This window comes from Heterodontus francisci, chromosome 24 (genome assembly GCF_036365525.1).
Source record: "Heterodontus francisci isolate sHetFra1 chromosome 24, sHetFra1.hap1, whole genome shotgun sequence".
In the NCBI taxonomy this organism is placed as follows: domain Eukaryota; kingdom Metazoa; phylum Chordata; class Chondrichthyes; order Heterodontiformes; family Heterodontidae; genus Heterodontus; species Heterodontus francisci.
In genome coordinates, this window is record NC_090394.1 from 15,678,747 (window position 1) to 15,697,376 (window position 18,630).

The 18,630-nt window shown below is 44.1% G+C and overlaps 1 protein-coding gene across 6 annotated transcripts in view; it reads right to left on the reverse strand.

Moving 5' to 3' along the window:
* LOC137383211 (E3 ubiquitin-protein ligase MGRN1-like) overlaps positions 1–18,630 on the reverse strand; it is a 257,889-nt gene that overhangs the window by 78,317 nt on the left and 160,942 nt on the right. The window lies entirely within an intron of this gene.

The following is an 18,630-nucleotide window of genomic DNA, read 5'->3' on the forward strand; positions in this document are numbered from 1 at the left end:
TGAGAGTCTACTCTCAATCATCAAAGCATTGGAAGGTGTTTTGCAAGTGTTATCAAGTGGCACTTACTCAGCAACAACCTGCTCACTGATGCTCAGTTTGGGTTCCGCCAGGGCCTCTAAGCTCCAGACATCATTATAGCCTTAGTCAAAACCCAGACAGAAGAGCTGCATTCCAGAGATGAGTTGAGAGTAATTACTCTTGACATCAAGGCAGCATTTGACAGTGTGTGGCAGCAAGGAGCCCTAGCAAAACTGAAGTCAATGGGGTTCAGGAAAGACAACTCTCTATTGGTTGGAGTCATACATAGCACAAAGGTTGATGGTTTTGGCTGTTAGATGTCAATCATCTCAATCAGAGAATATCGCTGCAGGAGTTCCTCAGGGTAGTGTCCTTGGCCCAACCATTTTCAGCTGCTTCATCAATGACCTTCCCTCCATTATAAGGTCAGAAGTGGGGATGTTCGCTGATGATCGCACAATGTTCAGCACCATTCGCAACTCCACAGACACTGAAGCAGTCCGCGCCTGCATGCAGCAAGATACGGACAACATACAGGTTTGGGGTGATAAGTGGCAAGTAACATTTGTGCCACACAAGTGCCAGGCATTGACCATCTCCAACAAGAGAGAATCTAACCATCTCCCTTTTGACATTCAACAGCATCGCTATTGCTGAATTAACATCCTGGAGTTACCACTGATCAAAAGCTGAATACAACAGCTACAAGAGCAGGTCAGAGGCTGGGAATTCTGCGTGTAACTCACCTTCTGACTCCTCAAAGCTTATACACCATCTACAAGGCACAATCAGGAGTGTGATGGAATATTTTACTTGCCTGGATGAGTGTAGCTCCAACAACACTCAAGAAGCTTGAAACCATCCAAGACAAAAACATTCCACTTGATCGGCACCCCACCTTAAACATTCAGTCCCTCCACAAGCAACACATAGCGGAAGCAGCGTGCACCATATACATGACGCACTGCGGCAACTCACCACGGCTCCTTTTTCAAACTCGCAACCTCTACCATCTAGAAGAACAACGGCAGGAAACACATGGGAATACAACCAGCTGCAGGTTCCCCTCCAAGTCACACACCATCTTGACTTGGAACTATCTCGCTGTTCCTTCACTGTCGCTGGGTCAAAATCCCGGATCTCGCTCCCTAACAGCACTGTGGGTGTACCTATACCACACAGACTGCAGCATCACCACCTTCTCAAGGGCAATTAGGGATGGGCAGTAAATGCTGGCCTTACCAGCGATGCTCACATTCCAAGAATGAATTTTTTAAAAATGCAGATGATGCCTTGTGAAAGTTCTAGCTAATATTAATAAGGAATTTGAAATACTTAACAAGGATGAGTGTTGGAAAGTTCTAGATCCTTCTTGGGATCATTCTCTCATTATTCACATGTATGTGTTGCCATACAAGTCCCTCAGGAACATGAACTTTTCCATCATCATTAACAGCCTAAAGGATGCTAGTGGAATGTACCAGAATAGAGTACTGATCAACATTGCTAACGGGACAGGGATGGGTAAATAGGGGCCAGAAATCAGGTGAAGAATCTCCACTGTGCATCACACATGATCTCCGAGCTGGCACAAAGCACTCTCACATAAGTTGCACAAAACCTTTCTCTGTGTGTGAATAAATGCTCATAAGATGAAAATCAGTGCTCTGCAGTGCAATTCCTCAATTTTCTCCCAGCAAATGTGCAGTGCACTCAGTAGTAGCAGCAGCAGGCATCCGTCAGTCTCGGAAGATGATAGACTGCGCCCAGGGTGGCAGTATGTCACTTCTGGATTGAACACTGCCTGTTATGGCTGTAGAGGCCAACTTGTGAGTGGCAATCTTTTCTGCAGCTGGCACAGATGAATAGTGTTGGCCCAAGGTCGACTGATGATTTTTCCTTCCGCCGGGCTCTCTTTTCCGCCAACTTATCCTCTGCTTTTTCCACGCCCTTCCTGACTGCCATTCTCCAGATGCACTCCAGTCAGCAGAAAAACAGATGAAAAGGCTACAACACATTGTGGGATGATAGGAAGCCAGTGCTTAAAGGGGAGCCAGTGCATTTGCAACATGAAAGTGGACTTTAACTTTGGGCTTATGTTTGTTTTTGAGCAGTTTGCTTATTTTTGAACAGGTTTGTCCCCCAGATTTTAGGGAAGATTTATCATTGTATAACTAACATTCTGGTTATGGAACATCCAATGCAGATTCATCTCATTTTGAGCAATTTTATAATTCCAAACTGAATTCAACTACCATGGATGCCAACCTTTTGATCCAATAAAAATTTTATTCTACACCATCAACAGAAAATCTCTGGACCAAGTATAAATAAAGTGCAACCAAATTTAATTCTCAAAACGTGATTTCATTGTGTTGACAGGTTTATTTTTGCCATGGTCATTCCTCTTGATGATAATGTATGTTCTATATCCCAATTCTGTGCTTCCCGGCGTCAGGAGTAGGTGCAATGGCTGGCTGCTGGGTACCAGTGAGAGCCTTTTGGAATTGAGGTCCTGTATCCAATGGCTGGCTGGTATTTCCTGCTTTTGTCAATTCACAGAATTGTTACAGTGCAGAAGGAGGCTATTCGGCCCATCACGGCTCCACCAGCTCTCCGAAAGAGCAATTCCCTCAGTATCATTCCTCTGCCTTCTTAACATAACCCTGCACATTCTTCCTTTTCATATAACTCCCTTCTGTGCAGTTGAGCCACCTGTGGTGCCACAAACTTGGCTCTGACTGCACCAGTATCCAAAATGGAAAACTGATTAGCGAGTGAGATCATATCAGGGGACTCCTGCACTACCTCCTTGGTTCTCCTAGACTGCCTGGCAGTCACCCAGTCCCTAACTGCCTGCATGCTCCTAACCTGCAGTGTGACCACCTCCCTAAATGTGCTATCCACTCCAGCCACCGCTCGAGTTCCGAAACCGGAGTTAAAGCTTCTGCAGCCAGTGATAATTCCTGCAGATGTGTCTGTCTAGGACACATGACTTCCCACATGCCACAGACTATACATTCCACTTGGCAGAGCTGCCCTGCCATACCTTAACTTTAGATATTTATTTAACTTTATAAGTAAAATAGCTTACCAGTTACCCACCAACCAGCTCTTTCCACTGCACCAAAGCAAGAACCAAATATTGGAGGGTTAAAAAAGTAGAAAAATGTAGCACCTCCTCCCCCTTCACCAAACCCGCCACTCACAAACTCGAATCTCCACACTCAACTTGCAATCTGCACACTGCTTGCAGGTTGCACCCAGACCTCTGTATTTATACCTTTTGAAGCTGTAACTGCAGCAACCAGATTTGACCAGTCAGCTACTTAACTAATCAGCTACTCTGCAGTACAGCCTGTACCCTCCCGAAGACTGTAAGAAACTTACTTTACTTTCTTAACCCAACTTTATCTAGAGTGCATATCCCAGTTAAATGCTAATTGCAATCCAGAATTTTATAAAGATAACACTTAAAATCCCCACTCACCAAACACGAATCTCCACACTCAGCTTGCAATCTGCATACATAGGGAAGGGTGCTTGGATGGCACGAAAAACTTTTTTTTAACAAATTAATTCCTGGCATGTGGGCATCGCTGGCCAGGACAGCATTTATTGCCCATCCCTAATTGCCCTTGGGAAGGTGGTGGTGAGCCGCCTTCTTGAACCGCTGCAGTTCATACGGGGTAGGTACACCCACAGTGCTGTTGGGAAGAGAGTTCCAGGATTTTGACCCAGCAACAGATTCTTCAGATCAGTATTCATTGTTGCAAGGTAGTTAAATGTGGTAGCCAATGAGCCAATAGCAGGATCACACAAACAGAAAATGGGATAAATGACTAGTTCATTTACAGTTCTGGTGTTGGCTGAGAGATAAATGCTCGCCAGGAAACGAAGAAAACTCATCTGTTCTTCAAATAATGTCATGGGATCTTTTGCATTTATTGAACAGACAGATGGGCCTCAGTTCTCATCCAAAAAATGACACCTCCATCAACATGACATATAATGTAGGTTGTTGGAGTGCTAAGTTCTAGAGTGAGGCTTGAACCCACAACCTGCTGACTCAGAGGAAAGGCAACGGATCCAAAACTGAGCCCTTTGAAAAATGTTGTGTTACATAATGTATAAACATGTTGCAGCAGTGACATTTATTGACAAATTATTCTTTTTGTGTGTAGATGATCTATTTGGGAAAAATTTATAACTGCTCGCTTGCAATCAGTTTTAAAATTTGTTCCTCCCTCTTTCATGGCTCATGATCCAACTAAAAGGCTAAGTAGAGGACTTGACTCCCAAAGCTTTGGCTAATGTTGCTCAAGCTAATCTCCAGGAGATATTCAGGAGTGATACGAGGTAATCCATTCTCCAATATTTTAACCGTGTGGGAAAGTGGCCAGCCTTCACTCAGATAAAATTGCTAAATAAAAATGCTGTAGCGAATCGTAGGCACAAGTTTGCATCCTGCTATGATTATTCTTTAATTACATACTTTAATAGTTCTATCCTTCAATCACTGCACTGCACATTATTTCACCACAGATCACGTTGATTTGGTGGCTTGGTCGACAGCTGTTGTATGTCAGTTCTCATTCTGCTTTTAGCTACTTTTGTATGCTGTATTACGTTCTGTAATGTGTTCGTGAAAGCTTTCCTTTATCAGTACTGACACTCTTCCTGCCTCTGACTAATCACTAAGCAAACTGTAGGTTATTACAGTAGAAAAATTCCAACACCCCAGCACCTTTGTTTCAGAATAAATCTATTTAACTAAACTGCCTGAGACAGATATATCTTTATTTTCCACAGAATGATGACAAGTAAACATGTAACACTGTACACAAAGCAGTCCCTATCCAGAAACAAAGAACAATTCATACTCCTCTTAAGTTGGCTGGTGCATACACAGGGATCTGACAGGGTTAGGACGTAGGCTAAAGTTCCAAGTATAACAGATGGTGCAAGCAAATCTTTGAAATAAAAACATTTATATTTTACACTGAAGTCCTGTTCAGCATTGCTAGTAACGAAATTTGACTTTAAAAAAGGCAAACAATTACCTGTACACAATTTTGTTGGGTGGACAGAAGCAAATTGATAGTTAAACATTGTAAAGTGCAGCGATTGAAACAAGAACTCAACATGAAGAGTTATAAAAATAGACTTTTCTTTTTAAAAAAATGTGGACAATGTGCTTCAAAAAATGGCCGAGGGTCCAAAGATCTTGCCTTTGATTATTCAAACTGTCTGGCAAGGGCAAAAAAACACATCCTATGCTAAGAGGTGTCAATTACACCCATCCTGAAGCAATCAAGAGGCATTTTTGAATCAAAGAAAATGTGAAGTAGCCACAGCCTGGGCCATTGTCAGTCACCGCTGTCTGGCTCCCAAGAGGTCAGATGTGAGAAACTAGCGAGAGCGACTGAGCGAGAGAGACACACACACACCCAGGAAAAAGCATTAGCAAAAGCCAAAAAGGAAGGCACCTGCTGTGAATTCTACATTTCAACTTGTGCAGCAGTGAACTGGAAGTGATCCCCTGTCTTCGAACTGAACATTCAACCAACAGAGAAATCTACAAACACCTCAGGCCTGCAACTAAAAAGAGAACTTGATCTGAGAAAATTCAACAGGTTTACCATGACTCGAAACTCTACCTCACTTCAAGCCAGTTACCCCTTTTCCTCTCTATCTGTCTCATGTGCGTGTGTGTGCGTGTGCGTGTGGGGGGAGGCGGGGGGGGGGATGGGCACGCACGCAAGTGCGCACGTGCGGTTGCAACAATTTTGGAATATGGCATATTGCTCAATAAATAATTAATCTTCTGTTTCAAACATACACGAAAACCTGTTGCTGTCTGTTTACTTGACAAATAAAACACAAAGGGGTTAAAACCCTAAAACAAAAACACTTGCTGTGGTCAGGTGGGAGTTGAACAGTGGGAACCACCCATATCCTTCACCATGTGGTCTTAACAGCATCAAAATACAAGTTTGTGTCCATGTAAACAATCCATTTTCCAATGAAATAAAACATATCCATACCAAGATACTGCCTTTAACTATTAAGATGTTCCTATTTCAGTACCTGGTTGCTTTTTATTTTATTTATTTAGAGATACAGCACTGAAACAGGCCCTTCGGCCCACCGGGTCTGTGCCGACCATCAACCACCCATTAATACTAATCCTACATTAATCCCATATTCCTACCACATCCCCTCAATTCCCCTACCACCTACCTACACTAGGGGCAATTTATAATGGCCAATTTACCAATCACCCTGCAGGTCTTTGGCTTTGGGAGGAAACCGGAGCACCCGGCAGAAACCCACGCGGTCACAGGGAGAACTTGCAAACTCCGCACAGGCAGTACCCAGAATCAAACCCGGGTGGCTGGAGCTGTGAGGCTGCGGTGCTAACCACTGTGACGCCCTTTATCGTTAGTGAGGCCCAGAAACATCTCACTAGCAAGCTGCAAGATGATTTCATGTGTTAGGAGGTTTCCAACAGAACGTTAAGGGCGGCATAGTGGCGCAGTGGTTAGCACCGCAGCCTCACAGCTCCAGGGACCCGGGTTCGATTCCGGGTACTGCCTGTGTGGAGTTTGCAAGTTCTCCCTGTGTCTGCGTGGGTTTTCTCCGGGTGCTCCGGTTTCCTCCCACAAGCCAAAAGACTTGCAGGTTGATAGGTAAATTGGCCATTATAAATTGTCACTAGTATAGGTAGGGAAATGGAGGGACAGGTGGGGATGTTTGGTAGGAATATGCGATTAGTGTAGGATTAGTATAAATGGGTGGTTGATGTTCGGCACAGACTCGGTGGGCCGAAGGGCCTGTTTCAGTGCTGTATCTCTAATCTAATCTAATAATCTAATCTAACGTCTCTCAAAAGTCTAACAGCAGTTCCTATATATGAACCTAGACCACTGCAATGCAGAATTTCACCACTATTTATAAAGCATATTAGAAGTACATTAAACCTGCATGCAAGAAGATAGTCTGTAATGAGCCAATTGTATTGGGTCTGATTCTGGGCACCACATTTGGGGGATGTGAGGACATTGGAGGTGGTGCAGGGGAGATCTGTGGGCATGGTTCCCGGATGAGGGTCTTCAGTTTCGTGGATGGATTGGTGGGACTGGGGCTATTCTCCTTGGGGCAAAGACAGGGTTGAGAAGAGGAGATTTGATGGAGGTGTTCAGAATCGTCAGGGATCAGGACAGAGCGGATGGGGAGAGGCTGTTCCCATTGGCAGAATGGTCGAGAAGAAGAGGACACTGATAACAAGGTGATTAGCAAAGGAACCAGAGGCGACATTTGGAAAAACTTTATGCAGCGAGCGGTTGCAATTCTGTAACGTACTGCCTGAGAGTGTGGTGGAGGCAGATTCAATAGGGGCTTTCTAAAGGGAATTGGATAATTATCTGAAGATAAAAAGATTGCAGGGCTATGTGGGAAGGGCAGGGAGTGGGACTAGCTGAGTAGCTCTTAGAGAGTCAGCATGGACATAATGGACCAAATGGCCTCCTTTGGCTGTAAGCCTTAATAAGAGCTATAGATACAGTACATTAGACAGAAAAATGTTGCTGATAGCAAATTTAGCCAGTTTTGTGAAAATCTTATCCTAACATACCCCTCAAGCAGATTCTGAACCTCGTGTTTGTGCTGAAAAAACAACAAATTTTAGAAATTATATTAGAATAATTTTGCTCCCGTTTCAAAACTCCTGCTTTTAAATCATTTTGGTGTTAAAAACAACACTGCTATTGACTCTTTAGAGTAGAGGTTTCCAGTCAACAATGCTTAATAAAAAAGACAGAAGCTGATAAAAACATATCTCAGAACACTTTGTTTGTCTGCATCGATTAAACAAAATCTATCCATTTCTTCCATTTGAAAGAAACAATCATTTTTAGAGAGGAAACAAGCCATTTGATCTTTTAAGCAAATGAAACCAACAACAGAAACCTTGCTGCAGCAGTAAGTAAAACAACTGAAAACTTACAAGTTTTGCAATTAACTGTCTTCCTGTCATTTATTATGCCACTCAAGACTGACATTCAAAGTTTATCCCCAATCACTCGATAGTAGTAATAAGAGTAAGCAGCTGTTGGTAGACTATAAGTGAATCTCAACAGGGTTCTGTTGGAGGGTAAGGAAGTCTAAGGGACGGGTGGAGGCTGGGGTGGGGGTGGGGCAAAGAGTTCACTGGGTGCGTTGAGAAGGGAGGGCATTGTGAGGGGAGGGAAGGGGGAGGAGCTGTAAATTAAATCTGTCACCATGACTGCATATGCACTTGGGTATGACCATGCACAGACTGTGCTAATATCTCACAGCAGAGCCTGGCCTCCAATCATCTTTGAACCTTCTTTCAATTGGACCAAAGCTCCACTCTGCCAACGTCACATGGTGGTTAGCCTGCAGCAACCACCCCATGTTTAAAAAAACACACACAGGCATGTTCCACTTGCCAAAATGAAGTTTGGGACCTGGAACAATCATGTTCAGGACAATCATGGGCGATCCCAACTGTGACAGGCCTGAGCGCCGCACCGCCACCATAGCCCAGGAACACAGGTGCCCTGACATCAACACTGCCGCCCTAAGCGAGACAACGTGCAGAAGGTCAACTGAAGGAGCAAGGCAGCAGATTCACCTTTTTCTGGAAGGGTCCGGGAAGAGGAACGACGCCTTCATGGGGTGGTCTCCGGCATCAAAAACAAGCTTCTCTGGTGCCTCAGCAACTCCCCCAGTGGGATAAGCAAGATTGCCTGGCTCACCTTAACAAGAAACCAGCATATCACTCCTACTCTCGAGGAAACAGACGAGGCCAAGAAGGGATTCTACACCGACCTTGAGTAATCCCAAGCCAGAGTTTCAACAGAGTACAAACTGATCCTCTGTGGAGACTTCAATGCCAGAGTTAGGAAGGACACGAATCTCTGGAAAGGGCAGATTGGCAAGGAATAGGGAAAGCAAACTCCAACGCAGTCCTCCTGACGAAATACCTTGAACATGACCCGAGCATAACTAACACATGGATCCACCAGCAAGACAAACACAGGTCCTCATGGTAACACCCACGGTCCAAACACTGGCACCTACTCAACTACGCCATTGTTTAAGCGAGGGACTGCAGAAATGTCCACGTCATCCACGCCGTGACAGGTGCCGATGACGATTGCTTGACTGACCACTGCCTCATCCAATTTACCATCTCCATCAGCCTAGCCCCCAATGCTGCAAGAAAATTAACACTGAAGGCCTCAAAGATCCTGCTCAAGCGGCCCTTCTCAGTCACCACCTTACCGTGAGCACCTCAACCTCCAACCACTAGGAACCACTGTGTGCCATTAGTGCTTGGTTGACCCTAAAGGCCACCATGCATCTGCAAAGACGCATCCTGCTCAAATTTGGCTGCCCTCAGAAGTTTGTCATCACCCTCCGTGATGACATGCAGGCCATGATCCTCACTAACGAAACCGTCGCAGTCCCTTTCTCAGTTAAGACCAGGGTCAAGCAAGGCTGTGTCATCATTTCAACCCTCGTCTCCATTTTCCTTCCTACAATGCTACACCTCACCTCCAGCAAACTATCTGCAGGCATAGAGACAATCTACAGAACAGACGGGAAACGGTTCAACCTGTGTCGTCTTCATCCAAACCAAAATCACTCAAACTTCAGTTGTCGAGCTTCAGTATGCACATGATACTTGAGTGTGCACTCACTCTGAAACTGAGCTCCAGATCATGTCGACTCCTTCTCCGAAGCACAGAAGGAAATGGGTCTTTCACTAAACACACGGAAAATGAAGGTCCTCTTCCAACCAGGTCCCACAGCACAACATCTGCCACCGTCAATCAAGATCACTGGCAAGATCTTGGAAAATGTAGACCATTTTCCATATCTTGGGAGCCTCCTCTCGGCGAAGACAGACATAGACGATGAGGTTCATCATTGCCTCAAGTGTGCCAGCTCAGCCTTCGGCCGACTGAGGGAGAGAGTATTTGAGGATCAGGATCTCAAACCCAAGACTAAGATCATGGTTTCCCGGTAAGAGTGTACCCTGCGCTCCTATATGCTTTGGAGAATTGGACAACCCATAGTAGGCACCTCGAAGTATTGGAGGTGCCTCCACAAGGTGGTCCAACAACAGCATTCTCTCCCAAGCCAACCTGCCCAGCATCGAGTGCTACTCATCCCAAGACCAACTCCGCTGGGCGGGGCATGCCGTTCGCACGCCTGATATCAAACTCCCAAGACAGCTGTTCTACTCAGAACTTGGTCATGGCAGGAGACTCCCAGGAGGACAGTGGAAACGCTTTAGAGATGTGCTCAAAGCATCCCTGAAGAAATCAAACACGCTCATCGACTTATGGGAGTCCCTGGCTTGTGACTGTCCTCGATGGAGAAAGCTCATTCAGGAAGGCATTGTATACCTCGAGGGTCTTCATCGGGAACATGCAGAAGCAAAGTAGAAGTGTCGGTGATAGCGCACGAACCTCCAAACTGCTCATCTACCTGACCCTTCAAGAACTACCTGCCCCTCATGTGGTAGAGTCTGCAGATCACGCATTGGACTTTTCAGCCATCTCAGAACCCATCCAACCAGAATGGAGGCAAGCCATCCTTGATCCCAAGGGACTGCCTAAGAAGATAAGTGAACCTGAATATAGCAACAACTTGCTTTTATATAGTCCCTTTAATGTAGTAAAACATCACACGAAGCTTCATAGCAGCATTATCAAACAAACTCAGACACCAAGCCACATAGGAGATATTAGGACAGGTGACCAAACGCTTAATCAAAAAGATAGGTTTTAAGGAGCATCTTAAAAGAGAGGGGGTAGAGAGGCAGTTGAGAGTTGGAGAGGTTTAGGGCCTAGATATTTGAATGCACGGTCACCAGTGATGGAGCAAATAAAATCCTGGATGTGCAAAAGGCCAGAATTGGAGGAGTGCAGAGATCTTAGAGGGCTGTCGGGCTAGAGGAGGTTACAGGGATAGGGAACAGTGAGGCAATGGAGGGATTTGAAAACAAGGATGAGAATTTTAAATTTGAGGCATTGCTGGACCGGAAACCAATGCAGATCAGCGAACATGGGATAATGGGTGAACAGGACTTAATGTGAGTTAGAATAAGAGCACCAGCGATTGAGGGGCTCAAGTTTGTGGAGGTTGAAAGATGGGAGGTTGGCCAGGAAAACATTGGAATCATTGAGTTATAGAGCTAACAAAAGCATGGATGAGCATTCAACAACAGATGTGCTAAGCCAAGGGCAGAGATGGGTGATGTTACGGAAGTGGAAGCAGACAGTCTTGATGGAAAGAGTGTTAAAAGCTCAGCTCAGGGTCAAATGGGACACCATAGTGGAAAAAACAGTTTGGTTCAGCCTCAGACAGTGATCTAAGAGAGCGATGGAGTCGATGACTAGGGAATGGAGATTGTTGCCAAAACTGAAGACAATGGCTTTGTCCTTTCCAATACTATAATGGATGGAACTTCTGCACATTTAATACTGTATGTCAGAAAAGAAACCTGATAAATCAGAAACAGTGGAGGAGTTGAGAGAGGTAGAGTTAGGCAGTGTCAGCATACATGTTGGGGAGAGGACCTGGAACTTGGGGCAGGAGAAGGTCAGAACCTTAGTGGGGTAGGGTAGGTTCTTGGTGAGAAATAGTATAAGGAGAGGCAATACAATGCAGGAACAGGGTGGCAGGACAAGTAGAGAGAAGGACGTTAAACAGCTTACAGGATCCTTGGCTTTATTAAAAGCAGACAGTACAAAAGCAAGAAGGTTATGCTAAACCTTTATAAACACTGGTTAGGCCTCAGCTGGGGTAGTGTGATCAATTCTGGGCACCACATTTTAAGAAGGGCATCAAGGGTGCAGAGGAAATTTACAAGAATGATACCAAGGATGAAAGACTTCAGTTACATGGATAAACTAGAGAAACTGTGGTTGTTCATAAAAGAAAAGAGCAGATTCACAGCAAGTCCCATACACTAAAGGCCTGCTACTCGACCGGAACCCGACAACGTGTGCTTGGTTCGGGTCAGGTCGGGTCGCTCTTCCGGGTCCGAGTCAGGCCGGGTCCAGGTCCAAGTCTTGCATTTTGCTCTGCTGGTAAGTGTGAAAAGTTCAAATACCTACTTGAGCTGGGAGTCCGGGACGTCAAGGAGGGAAACACTGAGTCTGCGCAGTGAGCGTCTCTATGACGTCATCACGCTCATGCTGCAGCTTCCCAGTCGCAAGGTAGGTAAAGTGAATATTCCGGTGGTCAGGTTTGGCTCGAGTCGGGTCGGGTGTGGGACAAATTGGAGGGACTTGGGCTGGGTTGGGCTCAGGTCCGATGTGGTCCTGTTGGGTTCAGGTCGGGTTTTTTTCCCGGACCTGAGCAGGCCTTTACCATACACCCTCCATCCCTCACCACTTACTACATGAACTCAGTAGTATGAGCATTGCACATTCTCTGAAATCCATAGTGCGAGCATTATGGATTCTATAAAATCAGTAGTTTGAGCATTGTGCCTTCTCTGAACTCAGCAGTGTGAGTGCTGTGTGTTGGTTGAACTTGGTTCTGTAAGCGCTCCTAATCCACAACTGGGAGCCCTCTGTTTCCTGAAAGCAGTAGTGTTACTGTGAGCTTCAGAGCATGCTTGTGACAATGACTGGATCAAATTACACAATAGAGACAAACTGTTGGGTGTGTCTTGCCCTTCAAGGGGACCAATCAGAAATCATGTCCAATCCATTTTTACAAATAAATGCAGCGAACAATACAGCCCTCTCAAGGACTTCCCTGAATTTTCAGCACAGATCATCTGCTTAAATTCGGCAATGGGGCTTGAATTCACAACTCCATGATTCAGATAAGAGGGCTAGCACGAAGCCAAACTGCAACTCATCATTCAAACTGCTGTGCACTTAAAATGAAAGATGTATGAGAAAGCTGTGTTACTCAAAGTGTTGCTGCACCACTTCACAATATACATTATAAACAAAGTAGGGCGACACAGTGGCGCAGTGGCTAGCACCGCAGCCTCACAGCTCCAGCGACCCATATTCTGTTCTGGGTCCTGCCTGTGTGGAGTTTGCAAGTTCTCCCTGTGACTGCGTGGGTTTCCGCCGGGTGCTCCAGTTTCCTCCCACAGCCAAAAACTTGCAGGTTGATAGGTAAATTGGCCATTGTAAATTGCCCCTAGCGTAGGTAGGTGGTAGGAGAATTGTAGGGGCATGGTAGGGAATATGGGATTAATGTAGGATTAGTATAAAATGGGTGGTTGATGGTCAGCACAGACTCGGTGGGCAGAAGGGCTTGTTTCAGTGCTGTATCTCTAAATAAATAAATAAATAAAAATAAATCTGCTTAATGAAACAAACCACAATCTTACATTTTCAAATTTCATAATATTGTGGCTACTATAAACAGTTATTTCACTTCATTACCCTTTTAGGAAGACAGGAAGGGTGGGGGTTGGGGGAAGAGGGAGAGCCTGGTCTGTATCTTCTGTAACAGTTAATGCAAATGCTGAAATTATCAGTATATTAATAGCATTAATAGATGCTGCTATTTCCTTCAACATTTGATCACCTTCTATGGAAACCCCATTTAAAAACTGGAAAGCAGTTCAAAAGCATCCTCATCTAAAGTTGCCATCACCTAATGGGAAGAGCATTTCTGCCATCCAAAATTATTTTTGTTCCCAAATGGTTTTATCTTGATCACCCATTGTAGATCTTCAGCATGCTGCAAAATCAATGTTAAGAGAAGGTTCGGGAGATGAAATGAAATTTACTGAATGACCACATCCAAATGTCCAGAGAACAAATATTTCTATGCAAATAAAATTCTCACAATTCACAATTTAGGTTTTGCATGATCGGTTACAAAAAAGCCTATAACCTTCTTCCCCAACCACTTCGATAAGTGGTCTTCAAATCTTCATGGATAGAAAAAAAATTAAATCAAGGCCTAGTTAGATTCCCACTGGAGACTCAAATTCAAAATTGTGTAACTGTCCCTGAGGAAAATTATTAAATGGATCATAATTTAAATTGTAAGAAATCAATGTAACTTTAAAAAAAGGTGGATGGAAAAGTCAAAACTTTAAGTCCTCATTTAATTGACATTTCATAATTTGCCCTTCGAAGTATTCAACTTCTGATAGATTGTTAGAATCAACCCATTTCAATACTTATATGCACTATTTTGAAAGGAATTCCTGAAATATTTATGCTTTTAACACAACATTGCCAAGCTGAAATATTTTCTGCACCAACTCTGTTGAAATCAGGGGCCGGATTTTTAAACGGCTAAGGAGGCGGGACCGGAAAGGCCTGTGATTTCCCAGCACTGGCCAGCACGCCAGCATATTCCTGCCTTCGAAGTGGATGCTTGATGGGGGAGTGGTAGCCTATTAAGAGCACTGGGAGTCAGAGCCGCAGTAAGGCCAAATCCCGGATGATGAACGGGGATGGCCTCCTGACAGCAGAGCGGGGTTGGGGGCGGTTGGGGGGGGGGGGGGGGGGGGGGTGGAGGAGAGAGTGGTGGTGTTGGGGCATCGGTGCTTTGCAGAACATTTTAAATCCCCCACCCTGTGAGACGGTAACAGCTACGGCCACAGACTGCCTTATGGAGGGAACACACACCGTGGCCACTAATTGACTCGCTACTCAAAAATCGTGTCAGACATTGGGCACTGATGCAATGTGGGGTTGGGACCCAGAAATGCACCTGACATAGAAACATAGAAGAAACAAACATAGAAAATAGGAGCAGGAGTAGGCCATTCGGCCCTTCAGGCCTGCTCCGCCATTCAAAAATGATCATGGCTGATTGTCTAATTAAGTTCCCTGTTCCCGCTTTCTCCCCATATCCCTTGATCCTTTTGGCATTAAGTAATATATCTATCGCCTTCTTAAATATATTTAATGACTTGGCCTCCACTGCCTTCTGCGGTAGAGAATTCCACAGGTTCACCACCCTCTGAGTGAAGAAATTTCTCCTCCTCTCTGTTCTAAATGGCAGACCCCGTATCCCGAGACTGTGACCCCTGGTTCTGGACTCCCCCGCCATCGGGAATATCCTCCCTGCATCTAGCCTGTCTAGCCCAGTTAGTATTTTATAGGTTTCTATGAGATCCCCTCTCATTCTTCTAAACACTAGTGAATATAGGCCTAGTCGACCCAATCTCTCCTCATATGTCAATCCTGCCATCCCAGGAATCAGCCTAGTAAAACTTCTTTGCACTCCCTCCATGTCAAGAACATCCTTCCTCAGATAAGGAGACCAAAACTGCACACAATACTCCAGATGTGGTCTCACCAAGGCCCTGTATAACTGCAGTAGGACATCCTTGCTCCTGTACTCAAATCCTCTTGCATCAGGGTCCCGATCCCAGAACAAAAGCCCAGCCCCAGGCGTTTGTCTGTTAACTTACCAAATCCTCTATCAGCCAAACTGATGCATTTTCTGTGATCTCTGAAGAGAGGTTTTGTCACCTTACAGCTAAAGCTATTGTTGTAACTTGCATTTTTAAACTCACAGTGAACAGCACTTTGGCTTGAATGTAGCACTGGAATTAACTACATATTAAATACATATGCTCATTGCATGTGGAAACTGTTACAAAATGATTCTCCATTATTTTCACAGATAATGTGCACCATTTTGTCTTGGAAACTGGTACTGAAACCCTGATGTATATTGCATGTGAAAACATTTATGGGGAGACAGAGATGGTGTGTTGGAGGTGAATGTGAACCTCAGTGCAATATTAGGACAGTTTTCAGATTCAATATTTAGTATTAATTCTGGAAATAATTATGCTGGATATATGAAAAGCAAGCACAAGGTTAAGATTTGTTCATAGTTTTAGAATGAACACTGCCAACTTTGTTTTTTTGTAACACATAGACCAGAGTGCATAATTAAATTTTAATGTAGTCCATTAAGCTAATAAAGAGCCTGTCTATAATCATTGTGCTCAATATTACAGAAACATTTATCTGCAAATTCCTCAAGCGTGCACCATACCTCAGTCCAGAAATGAAAGTAGTTTTAAAAACAATATATTTCTTCACATTTTTTTTTTTAAGAGATACAGCACTGAAACAGGCCCTTTGGCCCACCGAGTCTGTGCCGACCAACAACCACCCACTTATACTAACCCTACAGTAATCCCACATTCCCTATCACCTACCTACACTAGGGGCAATTTATAACAGCCAATTTACCTATCACCTGCAAGTCTTTGGATGTGGGAGGAAACCGGAGCACCCGGAGAAAACCCACGCAGACAGGGAGAACTTGCAAACTCCGCACAGACAGTACCCAGAATCGAACCCGGGTCCCTGGAGCTGTGAGGCTGCGGTGCTAACCACTGCGCCACTGTGCCGCCCCTGGGAACAATTATTATGGATAAATCTTATTAAAGTTTTTTTTACATACCAGACGCTACTGAAACTGTTAAGAGGTTTCTTACTTAAAACAAAATACTGCAGGCCTGGTGCAAGTCTACCATTTCGATGTTGTAATAAAATAAGTCACAACCATACAAAGCAGAAATGTTACAACTTCGGATGCATCACACAAGGATCCAGTGTAACCTCCATTATTTTAATGTTATTATTTATTCTTTATATGCATTTGTGACTGCCTTGCCATAAAGTTCTAAAGATGAATTGTTCGAAATACTGTAACCCAAGTTTATTTAATTAATTTACCATTTTCATGACTGTTTTATTCATGAATTTCTTTAGGCTACTGACATTAGCTTTTAGAACAACTTCCACAGTCAGTGCTACTTTATCATTACTCTTACTTACAGAATGATGAAACCCATGACTAATCTTTTAACATTATATGAAATAAATATATAATCTGCTTTTAAAAATAAACAATTTATTTAATAATCATTACATTTTTAATCAAGGTTGGTTTTGTCTCCCAATATTGCCACCATGGAATAATATATTGATTGCATCATACTTCTCATTTCACCATCTAGATTGATATTGCAGAACTAAGTTTCAAGATTTCATTTTATGTAAATCAAAATAATCGGTGTCATTATAAAATAAAATACGTATTTTTCACATAATGCAGGATCATTCAACTGTTTCAGTCCACAATATGGTACTGTAACAAGTGTGAAGCTTCTCCCGTACACAATAATTGCACATCTAAAATTAGTGAATGATAATGAAAGCAACTAAAGAACAAAGAACAAAGAAAATTACAGCACAGGAACAGGCCCTTCGGCCCTCCAAGCCTACGCCAATCCAGATCCTCTATCTAAACCTGTCGCCTATTTTCTAAGGGTCTGTATCTCTTTACTTCCTGCCCATTCATGTATCTGTCTAGATACATCTTAAAAGACGCTATCGTGCCCGCGTCTACCACCTCCGCTGGCAATGCATTCCATGCACCCACCACCCTCTGCGTAAAGAACTTTCCACGCATATCCCCCCTAAACTTTTCCCCTTTCACTTTGAACTCGTGTCCCCTTGTAATTGAATCCCCCACTCTGGGAAAAAGCTTCTTGCTATCCACCCTGTCTATACCTCTCATGATTTTGTACACCTCAGTCAGGTCCCCCCTCAACCTCCATCTTTCTAATGAAAATAATCCGAATCTACTCAACCTCTCTTCATAGCTAGCGCCCTCCATACCAGGCAACATCCTGGTGAACCTCCTCTGCACCCTCTCCAAAGCATCCACATCCTTTTGGTAATGTGGCGACCAGAACTGCACGCAGTATTCCAAATGTGGCCGAACCAAAGTCCTATACAACTGTAACATGACCTGCCAACTCTTGTACTCAATACCCCGTCCGATGAAGGAAAGCATGCCATATGCCTTCTTGACCACTCTATTGACCTGCGTTGCCACCTTCAAGGAACAATGGACCTGAACACCCAAATCTCTCTGTACATCAATTTTCCCCAGGAATTTTCCATTTACTGTATAGTTCACTCTTGAATTGGATCTTCCAAAATGCATCACCTCGCATTTACCCTGATTGAACTCCATCTGCCATTTCTCTGCCCAATTCTCCAGTCTATCTATATTCTGCTGTATTCTCTGACAGTCCCCTTCACTATCTGCTACTCCACCAATCTTAGTGTCGTCTGCAAACTTGCTAATCAGACCACCTATACTTTCCTCCAAATCATTAATGTATATCACAAACAACAGTGGTCCCAGCACGGATCCCTGTGGAACACCACTGGTCACACGTCTCCATTTTGAGAAACTCCCTTCCACTGCTACTCTCTGTCTCCTGTTGCCCAGCCAGTTGTTTATCCATCTAGCTAGTACACCTTGGACCCCATGCGCCTTCACTTTCTCCATCAGCCTACCATGGGGAACCTTATCAAACGCCTTACTGAAGTCCATGTATACGACATCTACAGCCCTTCCCTCATCAATCAACTGTTAATAATAAGCCTCCGTTAGGGTGGAAAAATACTGTTTACAGGCAATGCTTCAGAACAGCAACCTAAGAATTAACATGGTTTCAGGTACAATTTCTTAAAACAAATGTACCTGAATCCATCCAAAAATGTAGTTCACTAGAAGGAATTATTGGGATTACACTA